The sequence below is a fragment of the Lampetra planeri genome, chromosome 20, assembly GCF_965212315.1.
Source record: "Lampetra planeri chromosome 20, kcLamPlan1.2.h2, whole genome shotgun sequence".
Taxonomy (NCBI): Eukaryota; Metazoa; Chordata; class Hyperoartia; order Petromyzontiformes; family Petromyzontidae; genus Lampetra; species Lampetra planeri.
In genome coordinates this window covers 5736329-5750481 of record NC_136126.1, presented here as the reverse complement: position 1 = coordinate 5750481, position 14153 = coordinate 5736329, and positions in this window count along the sequence as shown.

The following is a 14153-nucleotide window of genomic DNA, read 5'->3' as shown; positions in this document are numbered from 1 at the left end:
ACCAAATTATTAATGTGCGGTATTCTATGGTTTAACTGGCGTGTGTGTGTGTGTGCGTGTGTTTCATGTATGATTCGTTTAACGAGCAAAATCACCCAGAATGCATCTGATTCTGGAAGACCTCCCAAACTAAGCAGAGCTGAACCTGGATGGCCACCGCACACATAACACAGATGTTGTGGACATTGTGGGCACCTCTCAACTTTCACCAACCTGCACTGACGTGCGTGGTGAAGTATGATCAAATGTCCTGTGCAATGCCGGGAGACTCTCATTCATTGCCAATGGACAAAACTGCTTTTTTATTATTATTGTTATTATTATGTTAGGAAATGTAACAGATGCACTGAGCAATATAATCCATCTGAACCCAACCGACGGTGCGATTCCAAATGCTGCAAACCAGACATGCAGAGCACACGAGTATTGTTTGTGATGGTGTGTGCCTCGTTTAGTGGAAATAACGATGGGAGAGTGCATTCTTGTTTTTGGTTGTGGGTGTGCTTATGGTTTCACACTGACAGTTGACACCTAGGCATTGACCCAGGGACCCTGGCTGAAATGTGACTCCAGATAAGACGACGTCTGTCTGAGAAAAAAAAAACAAATTTTCTCTCTTGGGGCTTCAAGGAGTCTCTGACGCTTTTAAGATAAAGTCCTTTTAATTACAGATTTAATGCAATGGCAGGTTTTTTTCCACTGCAGTAGCATACAGTTTATTGCACTGTTCCCATGAGGACGATTGTACCATTGGTAACATTTCCCAGAATCATTCGGGTTTTTTTGGCTCAGTTTGTCTTGGATGATTCAAAGAAATTAAACTCAGGATTTATATCGGATGGAGAAAATGGGCCCACTATTTCTGAACCATGTTAACGCCAGAGAGCGTGTCCCTCAAACATAGTATGTCTCTCATTGGTTCTTTCGGTAAAGTCACGTAGAAAGAAAATAAATTAAATAATAGAATACGACGTTTCGATTGTAACACAAGCAATCGTCATCAGGTAGAAAGCAAATCTAGTGAACTTCTAACTTTGAGAGAGAGAGAGACAAAAGACAGAAACGGAGACACACAAGCAGAGAGAGACAACACAGAGACACACAGAGAGAGACACACAACATAGACACACAGAGACCCAATGCCTCTGTGTCGAGGCCTTAAATAGAGAGAGAGGGGTGGAGAAGAGAGAGAGAGAGGTGGGTCTACTGGAGCAGAGAAATTAGCATGTCAATGAGAGAGCTGTGTGGAAATCCACCCCGAAGCGGCCGGGGGAGAGAAAGAGTGAATGGACCTATGAGAGCCTGGTAAAATTTAGAGAGAGAAATAGGCAGTTTGAGAAAACAAACTTAGCAATTTTTTGGAAATGTAATGCAATGCAACACAGAGAATCGGCTAACACACAGTTAACACATAACCTGGCTGATTGCGTTCTCCAAAGATTGCTAAATTAGAAGTTAAGTGTGAAATTTGACAAACAGAGACACACACAGAGAGAGAGAGAGAGAAAACAAACTTACATCCTCCCCGTCGAGGTGGTTCAAACTTGATTTGAAGCTTTCGTGACTGCAGGAATTACTCTTTGGTTCTTTCGGTAAAAAAAGCATGTCATTTAGGTTCATGGGCACTTTATTTCCACTGTCTATGTATGAAAACTCTGACAGCTTTGGAAAAAATTTCACCAAATATCATTTATCAGTGCATCTAACAGAAGAAAAGTTCTAGATTTGAAGCTTTCGTGACTGCAAGGATTCATATTCTTAGGTTTTTTCGGTAAAGTCACGTAGGTAAAACATTAAAATTAATAAAAGTAAAATAAAATAAAAATCACGACGTTTCGGAGGCAACACAAGCATCCGAAACGTCGTGATTTTTATTTTATTTTACTTTTATTAATTTTTATGTTTTACCTACGTGACTTTACCGAAAAAAACCTAAGAATATAGAAGAAAAGTTACCACGTGTGACAGGACCTTCAGATGCTGAACTTACCAGTGCATTAAACACCTACGTACATAACCAGTGGCACAATGGAGTGGGAACACAATTGTTAGCGCACGGTACTGTAAACCCAGTGACCTGAGTTGGATTTCCAGCCATGGCTAACATCAGTGGCGAGTCATAATTGGTCAATTTCTTCTCCCGAACCCTGCACCCACCCGCACTGACCAGTGTGGTGAGGTATGGTCAGCAGCCTCCACGATTGACGGGGCGTGTGGAGGGACCATCATCGAACGGTGGTCTGACAAAGCGTTGAAAGTCTAAATAATTTCCGGCTCAATTTAGCTTTAGGGCGGCGCTCATCGCCCGTTTACAGAACCTGAGCTGGTGGTGGAAATTCCATCTTCTCTAGGCAGGGGTAAGTACATCCGTAAGACAAGCACTGTTGACTTCCCCACAAAGTGGTAGATATTTTATCAACCATAGAAGGATGATGGGCTGGGTACAAAGAAGCTGCAAATAAAATTTTGTTACATAAATCCTGTTCAAGTGTGTAGTTACCTTAATGCCACTGACTTTATGCTTTATTAGGAAGGCACTTCCCAGAGCTATTTGCGGTGTATAGCTGAACATTTGAACGTGACCATATGTTTTTGCAATGGTGTACATATTTTATGAAATCAATATATTTGTTTACGTCTATATTTTCTTCACCAGAGTCTTCCACAACTGCAGCATCATGTAGTCAATCCTCTTTTTACAACCCACGTGGGAGCCCATTGAGACCAACAGTCCCTTTTTTAAGGGGTATTCGGGTAAATGCTAAACAGCAGAACATACATATGTTATACAGAATGAAATACACATTAACTTAGGCGATGCAAAGAAGAATGAAATAACATACACAACTTAGGTGAAGCACAATTAGACAGTAAAGCTCATGTTTAGGTGAGGTACAGCTCAAAGACACTTTCATTTGTATTGCCTAAGTAAAGATGAAAAGGTAAAGGGGCAGCCCTGACATTACTTTCTCACGCCACTACTGATGGAAGGGGCTCCATTAGGGAGCTCTTGAGAGCCCCGATAGAGGGAATGTTGGCCTACTCTTCCATGCTTGCCAGATGTGCGTGCGTATGCACGTTGAACTTCTTTCGCACCGTACGTAGCCAATCGTGCTTGTCGGAGGTGTGGGGGGAAGGACCGATGCCTTGGAAGAGGTGGGAGTAGCCACACTTGACCTCACCACATCTGACCTGACAATTGACTGACTGCGGTGTGCCCATTTATCCTGCTGGTTGGACAGAGGCAGGCAGATTTAAGAAACTTGCACATTGCTTCAACTGTCGTACCGGTAGATCTAACCGGTGACCTCGGTATTGCAAGTCCAGTGAGTTTGCCCTTTTCCCAAGTAGTAAATCTGATAACCCATTAAACACTGAGACAGAGGGAATGTTGTTTGATTTTAAAGCATATGCAATATTGTCCCATATGTAAGGAGCTGCATGGGTGAGGCACATACATCTAAATCTGGTGTTTATTTCTGGAACATGACTAAAGAATAGGTTTAGACTGAAATTGTGCAATGAAGGTGACAGTGGCTGGGCCACAAGCTTCCTTCAAAGCATTGCAGATTGTGTGCCAATGAATTAGCCGTGGCACATTGTTTTAGTTTCGCACATTTTCACACTTCAACCTCCGACTTTTATCGCTGTGAAACTGAATGCAACCACTGCTACCCAACTCTGCCTTCCTGCAACCCTAACCTTGACTCTGACGCTTAGTGTCGAACCGCAGTCTAATCCAAAAGGTGTGTCTGTTACTCAACGGCGAGCCTCTCTGCATTCCATCAGTTAACATGACAACCCCTTTCACGCTGCCTAAACACGTATTTATGCAATCAAAACAGACAACCACCAGATTCCTCGATTGACTTTTCCGAAGACGATTTCCTAAATCTGAAGGTTTATAAACCCCTTGTTGAAAAGGAAAACAAGCTTTTAAATCCCTCAATGTGTTTCAAGTTTATAAGAACGAAAGCTGCCTGAAATAGTTCATGTTCATTAGGTGAAGGTGCAGCCCTGCAATTACTTTACCATTCTACCGCTGGCAGAAGTGCCTCCACTAGAGGGAGAGAGGCCTTTTTAGATGGTATTTGGCCTAATCTTCCACAGTTACCCCACTACACGCGACTTGCCAATCAAACTAAACTTATGCCGTGTCCATTTATACTGCTGGGGTCGGGGCAATTTAAGAAACTTGCACCTTTTGTTTCCTCTACTGCGCCCGCAGATTGGATCAAACCAGCACCCTCTGGATTGCAAAGGTCCAGTGTGCTAACCATTATAGCATGGCAGCAGCGTCTCTGTCCACTAATTTTAAAAAAGGCATGGGGGAGAGAAGTCGTGGAGGAGGCCTACAGACAGGGGATTTAAATCCCTGAGCTGTCCCTCCTTACGCTTTGCGCGCGTGCTGGTGAACATCACGAAACGTTTGTTCCACGTACATTTGAGCAGGAATTACGCGTGAATTACAGTGTGCGTGCGGGAAACAACGGCGCGGTGTTCTGAAGTGATCAATCTGGTTGGCGCTGCATTGAAATGCGTCATGCTGCTGCTGCTTGCTTGCTTGCTCAGCCCATAATGCGTCCCTCGCCGTGCACTTGCTTACGTGTGCCAGCGAGTCAGCTAATGCCCCACAATTGCATGCCCGCACTGTGAGCGCACAACCTATAGTCCAGAAGTGCAACAACACGTTGTTGTTTCCCGGCCAAATAATCTAGATTTTCGCCATGGTGTTTGATGTAAATGTTCACGCCGCCCCCCGCCCCCCCCCCTTCTTTTTTTTTTCAAAGAGCGAGTGTAAGAAACTACTTAGCCCGGTGCATAATGGTCTCATTTATGCCGACTGGCACGTGACGTCAGGAGTAACGCACATGTCGGGACACCACGTGGCCAGGAGAAGATTTACGAATGAGGTCAAGGGACATCACTAAGAGGCTTGCCACGGCTCCCCCACTCGCTCGATATGCACAGTTCAAGGCCGAATTGGCATCACATTGTAGCAACATTTCCCTGGAATCTGTTAACCGCCCTCTGTAAATCCACCGCTGAACGAAGGCCCTCCTCTCTGCCATGTTGATCACGGGGATCGCGAGACGAGATTTTTACCACGCTGGTCAGCACCGGTTGGTGAAGGGGAGGGGCGCAGGATCGATAGAGATATCAGTCGCCACTAGTGTAAGCCATGGCCGAGAATCAAACTCAGGTCACCACATTCAAAGTGGAGTGTGCTAACCACTGCTCCCTCTTCATCCCTAAAATATGTTTATTTTTACAGAGCAAGGAAATGTATCGTATATTTCTCTTAATATTGCACTTTTATTGCTTATTTAATGTGTTGATGTATGTTGAACTTCTTTCGCACCGTACATAGCCAACCGTGATAATCGGAGGTGCAGGAGAAGGAAAAGAAACTAAACACAAAAAGCAGTTTCAAAGAAAGTATTTTCCAATCTAGATTATTAAAAGTGCATACCTCCAGTGGCTTCCTAATATCGGAAGGGAGAGCGTTCCAGACGGCCGCAGAAGCACATCTGAAAGCACGCGAAGCAGAGACGCGTCTTGACGGCTGGGCCCATTCAATATGTTCCGTGATCTATTACCTGCAAACATTGGGTCCTTTGGTTTTGTCCACCATGTGACGACCGTCTGTATGCAATAATCTGCTTGTACGTTGCGCCCTCCTGCAAATAATACGTTGCATCCCGCGCATTTTGTCCTCCGTCGCTCCGGACATGCTTTGAGAGAGTCAGGAACAACGTTGTGAGTAAACAGAAGCCGTTTTCAATGCTGTCGGTGGTATGTGGACCAGCCTTTTCCCGTGTGGCTCGGCACGCTTTGCATTGACGCAATTGCCTTGAGCGATATTCATGTGGGCCTGTGCAGCATGGCTCAGCTTGTCTGAACACATGGCCTCGAGCAGTTTATGAACCGTTTGCCTGCATTGCACTGCGTCAGCCGCACAGATGTCTCGTTGAAAAAAAAACACTTCCGACGAAGCGTTTGGCATTTCAACAAAACGTTGGCACGAACATTACACGAGCCGTGTTTATTGTGGATTGCGCACTCAAACATTAAACAATAGTCATCTACGTTCAATTACGCTTCATAACGGTGATGGAATTGCTTGAAAAATGTCAGTTGCGTGAGCTTTTGTGAAGACATTTTCTGCATATTGCGTCTGTGCAAAAAAATGGTGTTGTCCTACCAAGTGTTGTGCACTGAACACCATGTTATGAACGCAGGCCGGCAGTGTGTACAGCTTTCCGTGTCATAAATTTCAAGTGGCTGGCTTTGTTTTGGCAGTGTCTCCAGCCTTGAGGTTACTCCGGTAGGCGAATGAGAGGAAGAGAAAAACACGGTAGCCCATGGAGAAGACGAAAGGGTCACGTTGGGACGAACCTGAGAAATGAGTCCTGTCAAAGAAGTGACAACTCTGAGATATGAGTCTTTTTTTTTTTATGAACAACTGGCAGCTTTGACCAAAAAATGATTTCACCCTTCGGTGTTCTTAAGGTGAGCCGATGTGAAGGCGATATGGGGAATTCGACGGAATTGTAAACAATCACGGGTTTATTAATTACTTGTCCATGTCACGATGGATATCGCATTTTCAATTGCAGGCCTGAGCTTGATTGGGTTGGTAGACTTTATTTCACCAGGTCAGAACTCAACGACACTTTGACGGTGGCGTGGAACAGCAAGCGGCAATCAACAGAGCGCAATGCAGGCCTAACGGGAAAAAGAAAAAGCCAGGCATCGACACAAGATTTAGGATTTTAAGTCAATCATAATATCTTTAAAATACAGGATTTTTTTTTACACAAATCGAAAATACAATATACCAAGTAGACGAGGTGGAAATAAAGCTAGAATGCATTTTACAACAAAAAATAAGTTTGTTTTATTAATAATGTAAAAGACGCGTTGATAGAGAACAGACTTTAGTTGTGGAAGAGATGCCAGATTGCTTCAATTATTTGCCAAAATATGAATACAAATATGCCCTCTGCTGGACCATAAACAACACATAGATGTTAAAAGTAATTACGCACCATGAGCGTGGATTCTGGGAAACATATGAATCAGTAAACAAACAAAAGTCCATCTTTCCACTCAACTTTAAAATATATGATCTCAATCCACCAGACCGCATACATAGAAGTAAACAGGGTATCCACTAAGGTAGCATAAATTGTTAAAGTTGTATAAATCGACAGCCCTTTGAACTGCGTATTTAAATATTGGGTTCATGTGAAAGATACAGTTCATGCCAAACAATCTAAGAAGCTTGGGTCATCTTCAACTGCACAAAACATAAAGCATTTGGGACAATCTACTGCTACAACTACTACAACTATTTTTTATTTTACCAGGTAAGGCCCACTGAACTTTTTTATCTCTTTTTCAGAAGCGAACTAGCCACAAAGGCTCGCGCAACAAAGTGGCTTATCACGTGGACATTTATAGCAGCCAAATCGGCACCTCAGATGCTGGTAAACACATGGGGCTCTCTCAAACCTCTGCATCAGTGCTTCTACGACACTTTTCACTCCATGGCACATTTTCGAGCTTGCTGTTTGCCCAGGTGTGCCACAGTGGCTAGGAGATGTTATCTACCTCGCCTGGTATACAGGAGCCCGTGGGTTACTATCCCGACCCTGACGCCTGTGGTACATTTGGAGTTTGCGTGTCTCTCGCCCCGTGGTCGCGTGGATTTTTCGCCAGGTTCTTCCAGTTTTCCCCTTCGCATGTAGAAACATGGCATTCAGAGGATTTGGCTGCTATACATCTCCACACGACAAGCCACTTCGTTGAGCCATCTTTTGTGGCCAGGTCGCTTCTGACAAAGACATGTAAAGCTCGGTGGGCCTTACCTGCTAAAAAATAGTTTAGTTGAAACTGTAGTTTATTAGGCCAATGCTATATTGAGCATCCCTGGTGAGACCGAATGGGGCGTCGCTTCAGGCCAAACCAAAGGCGACGATGTCGATTCAATAGCGCACGACATCATTTACACCATTGGTACCTCATTTGCCAGTAAAAAAATTACTGGCAAATGAGGTACCAATGGTGTAAATGCTTACCCCGAGCTCTCATACTCTGATGGTGCATTGTCTTTGAGTTGTGCGCCTTTTGGCGTCATCTGGTCCAACCCCATGTGAGACTAGGCTCTAAGGAAAGCTGTCTCGGGTGTGGACCAATCAATTTCAAGGACAGTGCATACATTATCAGAGTTATGTTTTTTGTTTGCATTATGACTGCAGGTATTGTGGTCTATGCAAACATGACTCCTCGTAAAAAAAGGTGTCAGTTTTGTTGCCAGATAAAAGGGTAAAAAACCAATTATCATAATTTATCCTGTTCCATTGCGCATGTGCGGTCAACAGGGAAACGACACAAATCATTCCTAAAAGCTGCGCGGACAGCAGCCGCTGTGGGCAATCACCAAACGGGCAGCGCCAATGTGCGTGACTCGCTCCGGAACCCAAACGCACATCTCCTCGTCATTCCTCCCCCAACACCAACACCACTGCGCCAGACGTCGACGGCAAAGCGCGAGCGTCATCACCCGCTGACGCCCCACGGTGAACAAGCAAAGCGGCCAGCCCAGCCCAAGCCAGGCGCTTGCGCGAAGGCCAAATCGTTTAATCAGAACAAACATCCTGCGAGAAACAATGCGGGTGCGGGTGGAGATTCTCTGAATACATTTTGTGAATTACGGCATCCCAATTTAAGAGCTGCCAATATCAACTCGCCATGAATGGTTACATTCATTGTCGCTTGTTTTTAAGTGAGAGACATGCTCACGGCGACGGTGTAATAACACAACAATAACAACAGCAGCAGGAACAAATTAGCTTCCTTAAAACATTCCCATTGTGTGTGTTTTTTGTTGTTTTGTTGTTTTCCGATCTGCGCGTACTTCTTCTTTTGGCTCAACGACTCCGTTCTTTTGTGACCGCGAGATAAAAGTGCAACGGCCAAACATGAACCCACGACACATGTGCCGCTTTTCAGCGCCGGGCTCTCCGTGGCCAAACGTCAGTTGAATGAGAATGGCACACAACAATTAGGTGCCGTCCATAAATGACGTCACGCGATTTTGGGCGATTTTTGACTCCCCCCCCCCCATCGTCACACGGCGTCACAAAAAGTACGACCCCCCCCCTCAAATATGACGTCACAAAGCTCTGCCCCCCTCCCCCAAAAATAAAACATACTTCAAATCGCTTTAAACTATTGTCATTGTAGTGCGTATTTAATGTGGCGCTGCACTCTGATGTTCTAGGAGAAAACACTTATTAAAACGTCTATTTAATTAAGTAGAACGTGTTGTCTATATTTATTAAAAGTTGCGCATTTTGATGTGGCGTCACATTTCTCAAACATCCCCACCCTCGTCACACATCGTCACAAATATCTGACCCCCCCCCCCCCCTAGGCGCGTGACGTCATTTATGGACGGCCCCTTAGGGGAGTACATTCTCTCTCTCTCTCGCTCTCTCCCCCTCTCTTGAGAGAGCGTTTGTGTCTGGTGCTCAGTGGCTCCGACTTGTCTCCCTGCGCTCGGAGCCGGCAAGTCTCTGGTTGCTGGCAAGGACTGAAGAATTGGTGACTAGTTTTCTTTTTTTTTGAGGAATGCAAGCCGCCTAATATACCATTACTGGCATCTGTCCATGAGGCATCGTCGCCGCCAATGGCTCAGGCGGCTGGCGACCTTTGGGTACAGTTTCAAGCAAAGGCGAGTGTGGTTACCCTCAAAGAGCTATATGCAACACTCATCTCCCTGTAGCCAGCCTCTCCGCAAACAAAGCATTAACGTCAGCAGACAATTCGGTTGAGTAATCGGATTATTACTAAGGCCAGTGAGCAGGTGCGAAGGGAGAGAACTGAAAACACCTTTGAAGATTTGCTTTATTTATTTAAAATGTAGACATGGTGTGCACAAATGTATCGTCCCTTATTAATGACTTACAATTCGATAGCAGTGTGATTTAGGTCGTTAAAACTATACACGCGCGCGCACTTGGCAGTTGGGAATGTTGAATCACGTGAGTCTCGTCCCCTTCTGAACCTTCACGTGTTCCGCCGTCGAGTTGACGACTCACAATCTCATGGAGCATGCGTGTCCCGGCAAAGTGACGGGTGCGCATTTGTTTCGGAGTAACAGCTATGGAAGACGAACTCCTCGTCCGTGCCGTGCCGTGCCGTTCAGTGGCCAATCCGCCCCCAACTACCGCACTCCCCTTCCCATTGGTCGCGCCAGAGTACGGCCCCTCTCAACTCTCTCGGTCGAACATGTGCCAGTTGACAAACTATCTTGTTGTTTTACCAGATAAGGGCCCGCTGAGCTATTACACGAAGGAGCAGTGTTTCTAAACGGACCCGGAGAAAATCCACGCAACCACGGGGAGAGAGAATGCCCAAACTCCGAATATACAACAGGCGTCAGGGTCGGGATCAAACCCACGCCTTCCTGCATACCGGGCGAGGTAGTTAACATCTCCTAGCCACCGTGGCGTCCCTAATGCTGAGCAGACGCGAGTAGCACTTGCACCCCCCTGAGCTCTTTGGGACTCGCGTGTACTTCTTCAAAACGAGTGGCGATGACCTAATGCTTTTTTTTTCATTTTCCAAACCCAAAAAGAGCCCTTCGTATTTACGTTTCCATCAGTGTCATTTGATACCGAGCACTTAAAAGTTCACCAAGAGGCAAACCTGATGTGTTTTGCCTTTTTTCAGTTGAGCTTACTTAGAAAATATCTATATATATACACAACTGTGTATACAACGAGTGTAAGCATGTCGTTGCCATCGACTTCTAGACAAGCCCACCCAACACAATGTCAGTCTCCCATCCAGTCATGAATTGAGTAATAATTCCTGCCTCGTCTAGACAGGTCAGGTCGGATAATGTTGATTTTATCCGACTTTATGTGTGCGGTAGTGGTCATCTTTTAGCCATGCTCATATTTTTCTACTCATAGCTTAGTCATGAGAAGCATTGTTTTTTCACGTGATGTTGGTTTCATGGCTATTATGTCCACGCTATGGTGCCACAGTGGTGAGCGTAGTGGTCAGCGGACCACACTATGCATCCGGTTGCATTAATCTGATGCCCATCGGTGGCTAGCATCAGTGGTGAGTGAAATCTGAACCGCTCCCTTCACCAAGCCGCACCGACCGGCACGGTGAATCTCATGACCGACATGGCGTAGGGAGGCCTTCATCCAGCATTCGATTGTAAAGAGCTGTACGCATATACGCTGAAGTAAATATGTTCTTTGGGCATTCATGCGTAGCTACCACTCCCAGTAATTGCATCATTCCTTCATGTGCAGGTTGTGTCGGGAAATGATACTTCACGCTGTTTCGTGTCAAGATTTCCAATTGTTTTTTTACTTGTACGTGTATACTTATTTTTGGTTCATTGTCATTGCTCCTTGATGTTTAATTATCATTTCATTTGCTTTTATTTTGAAGTTCATGGAATCGTTTTGTTTTTATAAAATGTAATGTCACTTTGCTAACCATAGCAGGAGATCGACAAATCTATGCCCAGTAGCAATATGTAATGCCCTCATAGCCCACATACCCTACCTATACCCCCACCTAAAATCCAGAGACACACACGCACACAGATCGTGAGTACAATCGAATCATCACCAGCCTATACGTACTACAAAACCTTCTCGATGTATGCCTGAAATCTCACAAGTCTTTTTTTGTGATGGTCTAAAGCTTTTAAAACGTCGTCCTTCAATACTGATGCACACTGGAAACATCTCCAGCATCATGGTAACATTCACAAACGGTATCCTCATTGCCGATCCCCACAAAACGAACCTTCCACTTTTCGACCTAACCCTGAATGGCCGTGATTTTCACTTCACATCGAACCATTTGAAAACCTCGCGTGGCAGATGCAGTCATCTCTGACACCTCCGGGAGAGGAGAGACCCCCGTGCGTCATGTGACTGTGAACATCAACTGTTGACAATGGATCCCGCATTTTAAATGGGTGCCCACCTCGGCTGTTCGCCAACGGCAACTCAGATTTAGACCGAACCACTAATGGTGCTTTTCACCGGTGCGAAACGAGCGTTACTAATGCAAACCCCCCTCTTGTTCAGTTGGACAGAAAAGGTTACATTTATACTCTTTGTTTCTCTCGGTAAAGTGACTTTACCGAAAGAACCAAAGAGTATGGATCCTTGCAGTCACGAACACTTCAAATCTAGAATGAGGTTACATTGAATGATCTCTGACAGTAAACTGCTTTAATTTGATATATATATACACACACAGAGATTGTGTAGAGCGGTAACACGGTGGTTAGCGCACTGTGCTACGATTCAAGAAACCTGAGTTTGATTCCTAACCACGGCTAACATTAGTGGTGAGTGTTACGCGAACTGATACCTCCCCCCCCACCGCCCCCCGCCTTCATCCTTCAATGAATTGGCAAGCGCGCAAATTACAAGCGCGCAGACACGCAAATATTCCGTACAGAGCCGTTGCGTTTGCAAACGCATACACATGCGGTGTGCGCAACTATATTTTTAGGCGATTAAGTCAACCAATTACCCAAGGGGCCGCACTGTTTGGGTTTGGGGGCACCCACGCAGGAAAAGAAACAACACTTTTGAGAGGGTGCGCATTGAGCCACGGGCGTGACGCACGCGTCACGCGTCATAATCACTGAAAGCGTGGACGTAGACGTGCCCAGTCCCTCGTTACAGAGATCGTCACGGAACGTCTGTCTCCACGACATCACACTCGGCCGAGTGGGCTCAATGGAGCAATTTCTTCCGCTCAGAACAATAATGGCCACCTCTATGGAGAACCTGTGTCGACAATGGTAATGTAACATTGTCCACGGATCGATCATTGGCACAAAAATAATCATATGTGCAGCCTCACATGATTTGTAATTCACATTGCGTTCGATGTTTTAGGTCAATAAATTACTAAACAATCAACGGAATCAAATACAGTCGGCAGTTACCCATTACAAGGTGGCAGAAAAATAAATCTCTTCCCATTTAAACCACATCGCTGTGACCAAATCGCGCAGAAAGCGCCCGAATTTAGTCAGACATCGCAAGTTAAGCGGGATTGAGCATCAGCAGTGCTCGTTATGGGCAACCACGATGCCATCGCAGGCTGCGGTGTAGGCCACTGTGGGCCTCCACAGCGGGCAGCTGAGTGCAGTGCAGCACATTCCATCGTTGTACTGCACTATGCTGCCACATCTATGCTCTTGCCCCACCTTCAGTAACTCGCACTGAGCAGTGTCGTCGAGGTTTGGTCAAATAACTCCCTCCGACTCGCACGGCGTGCGGAGACCCGAATCCGACGACGGAATGACAAAGGGCTGCACAGGTGCATCACCTTAATGACGTAAACCCTAACCGTAGCCAATGTATTATTGGTTCTTTCGGTAAAGTCACGTAGAAGGGAAGTAATAAAAAATAAAATAATACAAATATAAAACAATAAAATTCTCACGACGTTTCGACTGCAACACAAAATTTGAAAAATGTTCTTGCTGTGGATTTCACACCTGATGATGATTGCTTGTGTTGCAGTCGAAACGTCGTGATGATTTTATTGTTTTATATTTTATTATTTTATTGTTTCCCTTCTACGTGACTTTACCGAAAGAAACAAGAATATGAATCCCTGCAGTCACGAAAGCTTTAAATCAAAACGTAGCCAATATGTTGCAGTTTTTGTTGCCTCCAATACATGTCATGCCTTTGAGCAAATATTTTCTAGATTTAAATCAACAACGACAACAAAGGAATGGCATTGTGGGAGATGTGACACCAGCGGTTCACGCACTGCGTTGCTCAATTCCGCTCGGGGTAAAACGTCCGTGGCGAGTGATATGCGCATCGGTGCTGGGCTCCCCTTCGCCAACCTACACTGATCAGCATGGCGAGGTATTGTCAAATAACCCCCCGTGTCCAACGAGGCGTGGAAAAGGCCCATCGACCACTCGTAACAAAATATATGGGCAGAACACATTCCTGCGGAGGGAGCTGGTAGGAACGTTGGGTTGCTCGGTCAATGGCCAGGGTCAACAGCGGCGTGGTGTATTCCGCAAATATGCCCGACTGTGATGGCGGGCACAAGCCGGCGTGAGT